This window comes from Lontra canadensis, unplaced genomic scaffold (genome assembly GCF_010015895.1).
Source record: "Lontra canadensis isolate GAN:19392208 unplaced genomic scaffold, GSC_riverotter_1.0 scaffold104, whole genome shotgun sequence".
Taxonomy (NCBI): Eukaryota; Metazoa; Chordata; class Mammalia; order Carnivora; family Mustelidae; genus Lontra; species Lontra canadensis.
In genome coordinates this window covers 4008452-4019044 of record NW_022631098.1, presented here as the reverse complement: position 1 = coordinate 4019044, position 10593 = coordinate 4008452, and positions in this window count along the sequence as shown.

Here is a 10593-nt window from a genome sequence, read left to right as displayed (position 1 = left end):
GCTCTATTTTCTTGATTTCTTGAGCAAAGGTGAATGCGTGCCCATGCACATTAGGGCTGTCTCCAGTTTCCTAGCCTTGAAGGTGCGGTGGGCAGACAGAAATTTGACATCCAGAGTCCCTGGTAGAACTCTGTGGACATTAGTTCATGACCCATGTGCCCTGCCCACAGTGCTGAGGGTCTAATTAGTATGATGAAGGGAGGCATCCAGCTAAAATTACCAAATCCTCCAGATGACAGTGAACCCAGCACCCAGGAACTAGATAACTGCTTGCATTGCCTCATCCCATGAGTTGCATGTGATCATAGAAACAAATTACTCACCCCAGAAAATCACAGACTAAATAATAGAAGATCAGGAAAGGAGAAAAGAGAGAAGGTTGTGCTCTCCCTGCAATTAAATATGTATAACTAATGCATGAACTAGGATTAAAATTTTGTCAGTGTGACAAAAGCTGAATTTCTGCTTGGGATGGAAGATCAGGAAATGATTTGAGCTGCTTATTAATAATTTAATCGTGATCTTGACAGTTATCATCATGGATGAGCAATATCCTTTGCCATGGTGGGAGACCTCAAGCCAAAGAGAAATATGGGAGTGGGCACCATGACAAACTGGGTCTCCACATAAGATGGCACTGGGGTGATTTTCAGCAGTAGGTTGGTTGACCACACCAGCATGAGGGTAGGCATGGCAGTGAATGCTGCTGGCTCCAGGCACAAGGGGAAAGCAAGCATTTCCTTGGCATTTCCCATCTTCCCTACAGTGTCCTCTTTCCTCTTTCGAGTATCTCTTCTCTTATCCTCTTCCTTCCCATTCTAACATATCCCTCCACCCTGGGTTGCCTGGCACCACTTCCTGCTCAGGGTGTGGCTAGATAAGAGGCTAACTAATTAAAGTATATAGTGTACACAGCACCCCCCCCAACAGAGGTATTCATTAATAACTGGAGGATTCTTTAAAAAAAAACATTTTTTCTATTATGAAAGATAATACTTAACTTTTTTGTATAATTCCTTACATTCTTTACTCTCTGCATGATTTTCATTTGGATTTTTGAGTATAGTTGAGTATAGGAAAGATAATTTTTAAAGGTACATGTGATATTCCACTGAGTGGATAGACCATAGTTAAACTACTTCTTTGTTGTCATAATTCCTCTTAAGAATTGTCTGAACTTAGAAAAGTGATTTTAAGTCCTAGAAGTAATACTAACAGCTGACATGTATGGAATAGTGACTAGATGCCAAGTATTGTAAGTGTCCTGTATGTATTAACTCATTTGATCCTCACAGCAAATCTTACAAGAAGAGTACTGCTGACTTCACTGCTGTTTTGCAGGTAAGGACACTTGGAAGTAGACATGGTGAGTAACCTGCTGGAGTTCCCAGCTAGGAAGCGGGAGAGCAGAATTTGTAAATCTACATGCTCTGACTCCAGAACTTGAGGTCTGGACTTCCATGAGATGGATGGGCAAGGCCAAGGGCTCAGGTCTGAGCTGGAGTCATAGGTTCAGAGTTCAGGGATGAAGGCAGAGTGTTCAGCATGAGACAGGGAGAGAAATTCATGGTTGAAGCAAAAGAAAGTGGATGGGGAGAAAGAACGGAGGGGAGGGGGAAAGGGTCAAAGAATGATGTGGGAAAGGCCAAGAGAACTTCCCAGTTGTGGGGAAGCATAAAGTAGGACTTTGGAGAACAGGAATATCTACAGTGGGTTTTTAGCAACAGCTTTAATGAGATAAAATTGATGTAAACTGTACACATTTAAATTGTACCATTTGAAAAGTTGAAACTATCACCACAATCAAGATGGTGAATGGATCCATCACTCTGAAACTTTCATCATGCCCTTCCATAATCCCCACCAACCTAGGCAACCATGGATCTTCTATCTACCGCTATAGATTAGTTTGCATTTTCTAGAATTTCATGTAAATGAAATCACACAGTATGCACTCTTTTTTCTGTCTGGTATCTTTCAGTATAATTATTTTGAGATTCATCCATGTTTCAAGGCATATCAATATTTTATTCCTTTTTATTTCTTAGACATATTGCATTATATTGATACATCAAATTTTTTATCACTCACCTGTTGATGAACATTCAAGTTGTTTCCAGTTTGGGATTATTACACATAAAGCTACTCTGAATATCCCTGTTCAGGTCTTTGTATGGGAATATGCTTTCATTCCACTAGTGGAATGGCAGGGTCCTATTTTAGGTTTAACTTTTTAAGAAATTGTTTTCCAAAGTGGTTGTACCAGAAACTCTGAGAATTCCAATCCTTCCACATCCTTGCCAACACGTGTGTCGTCAGTCTTTTAAATTTTTAACATTTGAAATGTAGTAATATTTCATTTATTTTGATTGACATTTTTCTAATAAATTTAGTTGAGTATCTCTTTATGCATTTATTAACCATCCATGTATCTTTCTTGCTTAAGTGTCCATTAATATATTTCCCTATTTTTCTTATTGAATTGTTTTATTGAGTTTTGGGTTATTTATAAATTTGGATATAAGTCCTTTATCAGATATGTGATTTGCAAATGCTTTCTTCCAGCCTGTGGCTTGACTTTTCATTCTATTCACTGTTATCTTTTGAAGCAGAAGTTCTTAATTTTGATGTAGCACAATTTATTATTTTCTTCTATGGATCCTTCTTTTGGTGTCATGGCTGAAAAAATCTTTGCCTAACTCAGGGTTGCGAAAGTATTCTCCTTTCTTCTGTAAGTTTTACAATTCTAGGTTTCACACCTACATTTAAATTTATGATCCATTTTGAATTCATTTGCACACAGAGCAAGTATGGATCCAGCATCATTGGTTGAAAAATCATCCTTCTCCCACCAAATGCCTTTGTCTTTTTGTCAAAATCAATTGACCATATATGTGTGAGTCGGTCTCTGAACTCTATTTCATTGATCCATATGGCTATCTTTATACCAGCATCACAATGTCTTGATTACTTTAGATTTATAATACATCTGGAACTAAGGAATTGTAAGTTCTCAGACTTTTTTCTTCTTCAAATTGTTTTGGCTATTCTAGATCCTTGCATTTCCATATGATGTTAGAATCAGCTTTTGTGAATTTCTACAAAACAAACGAAAAAAACCAAAGCCTCCTAGAATTTTGACTAGCAGTGTGTTAAACCCATACATCAATTTAGGGAGAATTGGTATTTTAACAATATGGTGTATATCTCTCCACAAAACAGATTTTTAAGTGTTACTGGTATGCCTTCACTTCAGTACCCAGTTTTTCAGTAGTCTTAAAGTTATAAATATATGCTCATAAATGTTTTGTGATGTGTGTATATGTGTGTGTGTGTGTGTGTGTGTGTGTTTGGAAACTGTTGAGAAGGCTAAGTTTCATGTTTTGATCAACATGGTAAGGGCCAAAGCAACATGCATAGAGCCAAAAACATAGGACTATGGGAAGGTGTTCCTAAGAACCCGTAGAAATTTTTCAGTGGAGCTCCACAGGCAGCAAAACAGAAGTTATTATGTTGTGTTAGTATGTCATCATGTTACGGAAAGATATTACCTAGATCTCAAGGGCCAGAAATGCTTCTAGTGACATTGGGGTCATAGACTGAAAACCTCTTCCACGAGAAAGAAAGTCCCCTCACCATGTCACCTCAGATCTGGAATGACAAATGATAAAAATCTAGCCATCACACTTCAGAAAATCTGTTTTCTGATTTCTCCACATGAAATGAGGCTTTATAGCATTGGGTCGCAACTCAGTTTCCTATCAAGTAATGATACCTGTGCACTTAGGTTTGAAAGCTTGCTAACTATGAAGTAATGGAAGACTTTGTTTTTTTCCCTCCTCCCATTTTTCTTTCCATTTATTTATTTATTTATTTTAGAGAGATGAAGAACATGAGCTGAGGAAGGGGCAGAGAGAGAGGGAGAGAGAACCCTAAGCAGGTTCTCTAATGTGGGGCCTGATCCCATGACCCTGAGATCATGACCTGAGCCAAAAATCAAGTCAGATGCATAACTGACTGAGCCACCCAGAGACCCCTCCTTCTTTTTAAATTCAGATCCCTTTCTGATACATCGACTGATATAAAAATCTTGCATTCCCCTAACCATCATCCTTCCAAGATAATGGTATACCCTTGGAGGGTACACTCCTCTCACTTATTCACACAGAGTTGCACCAGATAGGAAGTTCACCGGTCTCTACTACTAGCTTGCTTCTCAAGCTGTAGAGAAGACTATTTGACTTCTGACAGTTGCTAAACTTTTTCCCTGTCTGTACTTTTTTATGTGGCCAGCCTCATTCTCAGCCAGGGTAAATATAGGACAAGAATTCTATTTTATTTTTGGTAATTCCTTTGTCTTGTGAGGAAATTTCTATAGCTACTACCTTCCTTGTGTCCATTAGGAACTGAGCCACAGAATGAGAAAATTTATCCTCCAGTGAGGAATTTGAACCCAACCTCAAGAGAGGAGCAAAAATGAGCATATAGACACATCAACCACCAAAAAGAGAACTATCCTAGCCTATCTTCATTTTAGTCCCTTTCTTCTAGGAATGGTTTTGGGTACTTGCAAAGGAAAGCTTTCTTCTTGCCCTGAGTCTTGTGCAGAATAGCCTTCCTTTAGGACAGGTGCTGTGGCATTCCTTGACAGTCCCCCTGCCAGGATCCAGAGCTTAACCTGAAGCCCACAGTGGAGCTGGATACTTGGAGTGCAGACCCTGGTGCTTTCTGAACCAAAACACATGAGGGAAGGTACTTCATGGTTAATTCAGGGCTGTTGTCCTGACTTCAACTTATTCAAGCAGCGGGTGGAGTAGGGGGGCAGGGGGATGGCTTGGGGAGAGCTGAAGCTGTGATCACTACAAGCTGGTATATGTGGAAACTGGGTGTATTCTTATAGAATGGCCGTCGGGCTCAAACAAGCCAATGGGTACAAAGCGCTCAGCATATAGTAAGTGCTCAATAAACAGCTGCCATTATCCCCACTTCGCACTTGAGGATGTGATGCTTAGAGAGCTCAGTAACCTGCCTGAGGTCACATAGCTAGGAAGCAGTAGAGCTGGGTCTCCAAATCACACCTCTGTCCTCCCAAAGCCTGTGTTCTTAGCCTCTCTCTTCTCCTTCTATATGTCTCTTTTCCCTCTGCCCTTTTACATGTTTCTGTGGTTTACTCCTACTTGGCCCCTTTATTCCCTTGCAAAGTTGCATCGGCTTAATGCCCCCTCCTCTAAGAGCCCTGAGTGGACCCACATCTGGTTATAAAGACAAGTTTCTCAATAATTTAGTCACCTGACATTCGAGTGATAGACACAGAATGAGGTGCTAGGGTTGCGGGGGTCAAAGACCCCGCCGTCCAGGAGATTCCAGTCGCAGACAGAGATGCTAATCGACAAAGAGGGAGCACCCGCCACATGCCCAGCTCTCTGGCAGATTCTCGACCGGAAACCAAGAATGTGGGCCATGCAAGGTCACTCACATTCAAAGGAGGAGTCCAAGATAGCGGTGAGCTGGAGAAAGCAGGATGTGGGGTAGTTGTAGGCGAGCCAGGAACCGCGAGACATTTCGGTAGGTGCTGTTCCTGTGGTAGAGCCCAGGGCAGGTGCTTCAGAAAGCAACGCAGGGACACCTGAACTGAGTCTTCAGGCACAGGAAGCCTGGTGACGATGATGTGCAGTCTGTAGGGTCACGTGCAGCAGGCACACTCGAGGCCCGGGGTCATGCAGTGGGGTGGTACATGGGGCGGGGGTATGTCTGGAGCCTAACATGTGAGCACGAAATGGCACAGTCCAGAGCAAGGTCACAGAGAGCTTCGTCTGCACTTCTGAGGTGCCCAGGCTCTGCCCCGCTGGCCTGTGTGTTTCCCAGGGTGACGGCTAGAAGCTGCTTTCCAAGTCCAACACCAGGCCTACTGCCTTGGTCTCCGGAGGACAAGCTTCGAATGAGCCACTTTCACAAACCCTCAGGTGGTTCTCAGGATAAGGCAAATGTGAAGAAAAAGAGCCCGGACGTGATGTTGGACAACGGAAAAAAGGGACGATCTTCTGTGTCTCCTTCTCGCTCACGTTTTATTTTTTCCTTTTCCTCAGGCTACAAGGGCTTGTGCTTACGATGCGCACCAGCTCTGCACTGCCCAGCGCAGGGGTGAGCTGAGCGGATAGAAGGGGAAGCGAGAATGAGCCTGGAGGGGGGGAGGGGTGAACAGAAGTTTGTACGGGTCAGAAACTTGTGTTTGCAGCCATCTGGCAACCTGCAGTCGAACATGGCTCGTCGCAGACGAATACGGTCTCCTCCCGGTGTTCCCAGGAGTACTGGCAAAAGCTTCCTCAGGGAGGCTGGTGAGGGTTTGACAACACAGATTCTATACTGGCTGCGTGTACGTGGGCTAAGGATGAGGGTTCAGAATGCCAAGTCAGTGTTGCTAAAGCTCCCAGTGATGGAAAAATGCTCCCTCTGTTAAGTATTTTGGCCTCGGACAGTTCAGAAAGGATTAGAGGGGAATTTCACTGCAATTCGTGGTTAATACAAAAAAAGGGTGGTGGGGGGAGGAGTGGAGAGGGAAAAGAGAAAGAGAGACAATGCCAAAAAATGAAAACTCATTTTAGCTCTTCTATTAAAGCCAGATGTATTTTAGGCCCTGTTTCCAGGCAACTGCATAATGGTAATATTCTTGAATCCTTTTTTAAAAGATTCACAACTGTCAGAGTCAGTGAAGGTCAGAAGGTAATTATGAAATAAGAAGCTGACATTCTTGAGGCAGGATCACTCCAGCACCGAGCTGTGACGTTTTGTATTTTAAATTCATCTTCAGGAACTGCAAGACCTTCCCCGACGCACTCCCTGTACCATGCCCCTCTGGCAAGACCCCTGACCCAATCAAACTTGAATGTGACAGTGGCATTTAACCTCCGAAATCACCCATCGGGCTTTGAGAACCCTCCCCCACATGGGCACAACCTTCCATGGGCCATTTAGAGGGTATAACAAACGTCCAGACAAAGCAGAAGGAACAAGGTACTTTCCAGCTGGAAATTGCCTTAGAGAGCAGTCTGACAGGCTCAGTATAAAGATGAGACTGAACCAGAGACAGGAGGGAGGAAAGGAGAGAGAAGGGTGTGCTGCTCGGTGAAGCTCTCCTATCTAGTGGTGCCTTTTCTTTAGGTTCATTTATGCATTTGAGACTGGGCAGGGGGCACATATGTGCGGGGAGGGACAGAGGGAAAGAGTCTCAAGCAGACTCCACGCTGAGCGTGGAACCCATGTGGGGGCTTAATCTCACGACCCTGAGATCATGACCTGAGCAGAAATCAAGGGTGGGATGCTAAGCCAACTGAGCCACCCAAGCAGCCCTAGTGTTCCCTTTACTCTTAATTATGTGTGTGACCTTGGGACAAAGAAGGAAATGAACATTTATTGAGTTTTATTATGTATACTATCATTTGAATTTCATAATAATTGTATAGGGTTTTTAGGCATCCCTACCTTAGAGAGGATGAAGCCAGGGCTTACAGAAGTTAAATCTTTCTGGCCCCTGCAACTTACTGCTTATTTGACCTTGGAGAAGGTCATGTAAGTCCACACCCACAAACTGATGAGAATACCACACCTTGCAGGGTAATGTACAAGATAAATGAGGTAGCTTATGTGAACGCCTAGCACAGTGCTGGGCGTTTGGTAGGCAAGTCAGAATTGTTTATCTCAAAACCCTCCAGCAGCTTCCATTCCACGGAGGAAAACCAAGTCCTTACCATGGCCTACAAGGCCTACACCACCTGGAAACTCCCGTTCTCCACTCATTAACCTTTCTGACCTAGGCCTCCCCAGTCTCTGCCCACTCCCTAGGCCTTGTCTTCCCTGTCACGTTTCACCTCAGAAACCACCCTATTTAAAACCGGGTCCTTGGGGCACCTGGGTGGCTCAATGGGTTAATCTCTGCCTTTGGCTCAAGTCATGTTCTCAGGGTCCTAGGGTTGAGCCCCAAGTTGGGCTCTCTGCTCAGTGGGGACCCTGCTTCTTCTTCTGTCTCTCTCTCTGCTTGTGCTCTCTCTCACCCTCTGTGAAATAAATAAATAAAATCTTAAAAAAAAAAAAAAATCAGGCCCTAACCCCTCACTCTGCCCCACTCAGCACCTTTATCTATCTTCTCTGTGTTATGCTCTCCAAAGCACTTACCATTGAAAAAAACCCTATACGTTCATGTCTTTTCCATTTCTCCCACTGGAAAGTAAACTGTAAGGACAGTGATTTAATTGTTTTGTTTTGTCTTTGCTGAATCCCCAGTACCTAGTAGATGCTCAATGAAAATCTGTTAAATAAATAGGTGGATATTACCTTCTTCCCTTCCTTCCTCTTCCAAGGTCACACACTTTATTAGATCAGAAATCTCTGCCCTTCCAAAGTAGGCGGGGGGGGGGGGGGCCTGTAAGGAACCATGAAACACATTTAAAGGACTCCAAGACAAAAAAAAACAAGTCCAAACCAGGGACAAGTAATGTTACTGGGGCCCCTTTAACCACACCCTTACTCCTTCCTGAGTTTGGAATGTATGTTCACCGCACTTGTGTGTGTTCACATGGCTTGTACCCTAAGCACAAAGACACCTGCTTTCCTGAATTTCAGTACCGGTATCTGACTGACTAGTATGTGTGAGGCACCGTGCTCTGGGCAGGACGATCCATGGGACATGCTTATAGCTCAGTGGCAGAGACAAAAGCCACCAGCCAATCTCAGTATGCTCTAATATGGTAAATGCTAAGAGGGAACCATTTCCTGGGGGCCCCCATTGGGAGTTCAGAGAGCACATCCCAGACAGGTCTAAAAGAGCATGAAGAATTAGCCAAGCCAAGCACAGGCAGGAGCGTGCTCCAGGGATCAGGTTAAGCAAATGCCGAGTTACAAAACTGCATGAGGTTATCCAGGGAACCACAAGGATTTTGTGTTACTAGACCAGGATCTCGGGATCTCTTCTTGCTATAGGAAGGGGCTTGAACTTCCCTCATGGAATGTGAAAGATCCAATTTGTTGTCAGATTGATCATCCTAGTGGAGGATGGTTCTAATCCAGGCTTGTTAAAGGTTTCTTACAACTATTAAAGCAAGATTTGGTGAGATCTTGGATGACACTCCGGGCTCTTTCCACTTGGGGACAGGAGAGGATGTAGACCCTTTGGGAAGCCTTGCAGCCTGGAGGCCATCTTAAAATCAGGCAGACACCCCAGAGAAGCTGGGCCATCTACTCCAGTCCATGGTCAGTGTACAGGCTCACCCCAGGTCTGGCCAGGCTCCAAAGCCCAGGTACATGAGTTGTGAAGTAACTTGAACATCAAATTCACTGGAGGAGACCCATGTGGACATGTCCAAGCCTTCTAAGTATAAAGTGTTAATCATCTAGGACTTAGCCAGCCCACTTCTCGGGTTCTCTAGACCAGAGTTTGTGAGATGAATCCATTCTTCTGCTCATGGCTGTTTCATTCTTCCCATACAACATGAAAAATAAACCAAACTTAAAATCCTCGCAAACATGTAACGATCAGGAGATTTCACCTAAGAACTTGGGTCCCAGCTTCTCTTGGGGGAAAAAAATCTGAAAACACCAGCCTGTCTTCCTATTTGGCAACAACTGGCTGCAGAGAAACAGCAGCTGCTGCCCACCCCCCACCCCGGGGCTGTGCTCCCCCCCTGGACCGGACATGCCTTCATATGCCAGTCCCTACATGGGACTTGCCAGGTGACCAGAAGCATTCCTCATCCAAAATCATAGCCCTGCATCTCCAGTCTGGTTTATCAGATGACCAAATTAGCAAATTATTTCAAGACTAACAAGTTTCAATAAACTCTCTCCTGTTAATTATTCAGTGATAGTATTTGGCTGGATGTGGAAGGCATCTTGGAGAAGAGGGACATAAAAGTACTACAAAAAGGAGCAGACAGAGGAAAGGGCAGTGTCAGGTGAGGAATTAGGGGAGGCCGAGCACCCCTGAGAATCAGAATTCTGCTTACTATTACCCAGCTCCTTCAAGACCACAAGGCTTGAAGGAGCTGCGTAAATGTAAAATGTGAGAGGGGGCGGGGCAGAGCAGGGAGGGGAGCTAGAACGGAATTAACATCTTGGCAGGCTGTGTGAGTTGGGTAGGGAGAGACTCCCTCTCCATTTCAAGCCTCAGGGACAAGTGTTTAAAAGAAAAACATTAATAGCCACGCACTTCTAAATTTTATTACTAATTAGAACTTAACATGCTTGGAAGTTTTGAATGAGGTGTTACGTGCAAAGTATGTTACCTTGGGCAGGGGTGAGCTTTATCTAGTTCCAAACTACAAAAAAGTGAAGAGTAATGGAATGTTTCACCCAGATGGTTTGGCTCTTTGATATCTACAAACATTTTGAGAACACTTAAAATATTTTTCAACTTTTCTGTGCAGTTGCATTAGGTGATGACTGTTGGCTTACTTATTTCCTGTTTAGCTTTTCCTTTGCTCTCTCTCCAAACAACTTTTGGTTTGGAAGACTCGTGGGTTCAGAGTTGGACTTGCGGCATAAAAAACGTTGTGTAATAATGGAGACACACATGAGCGCCAACAGGTGGTTTCATAATCTAAT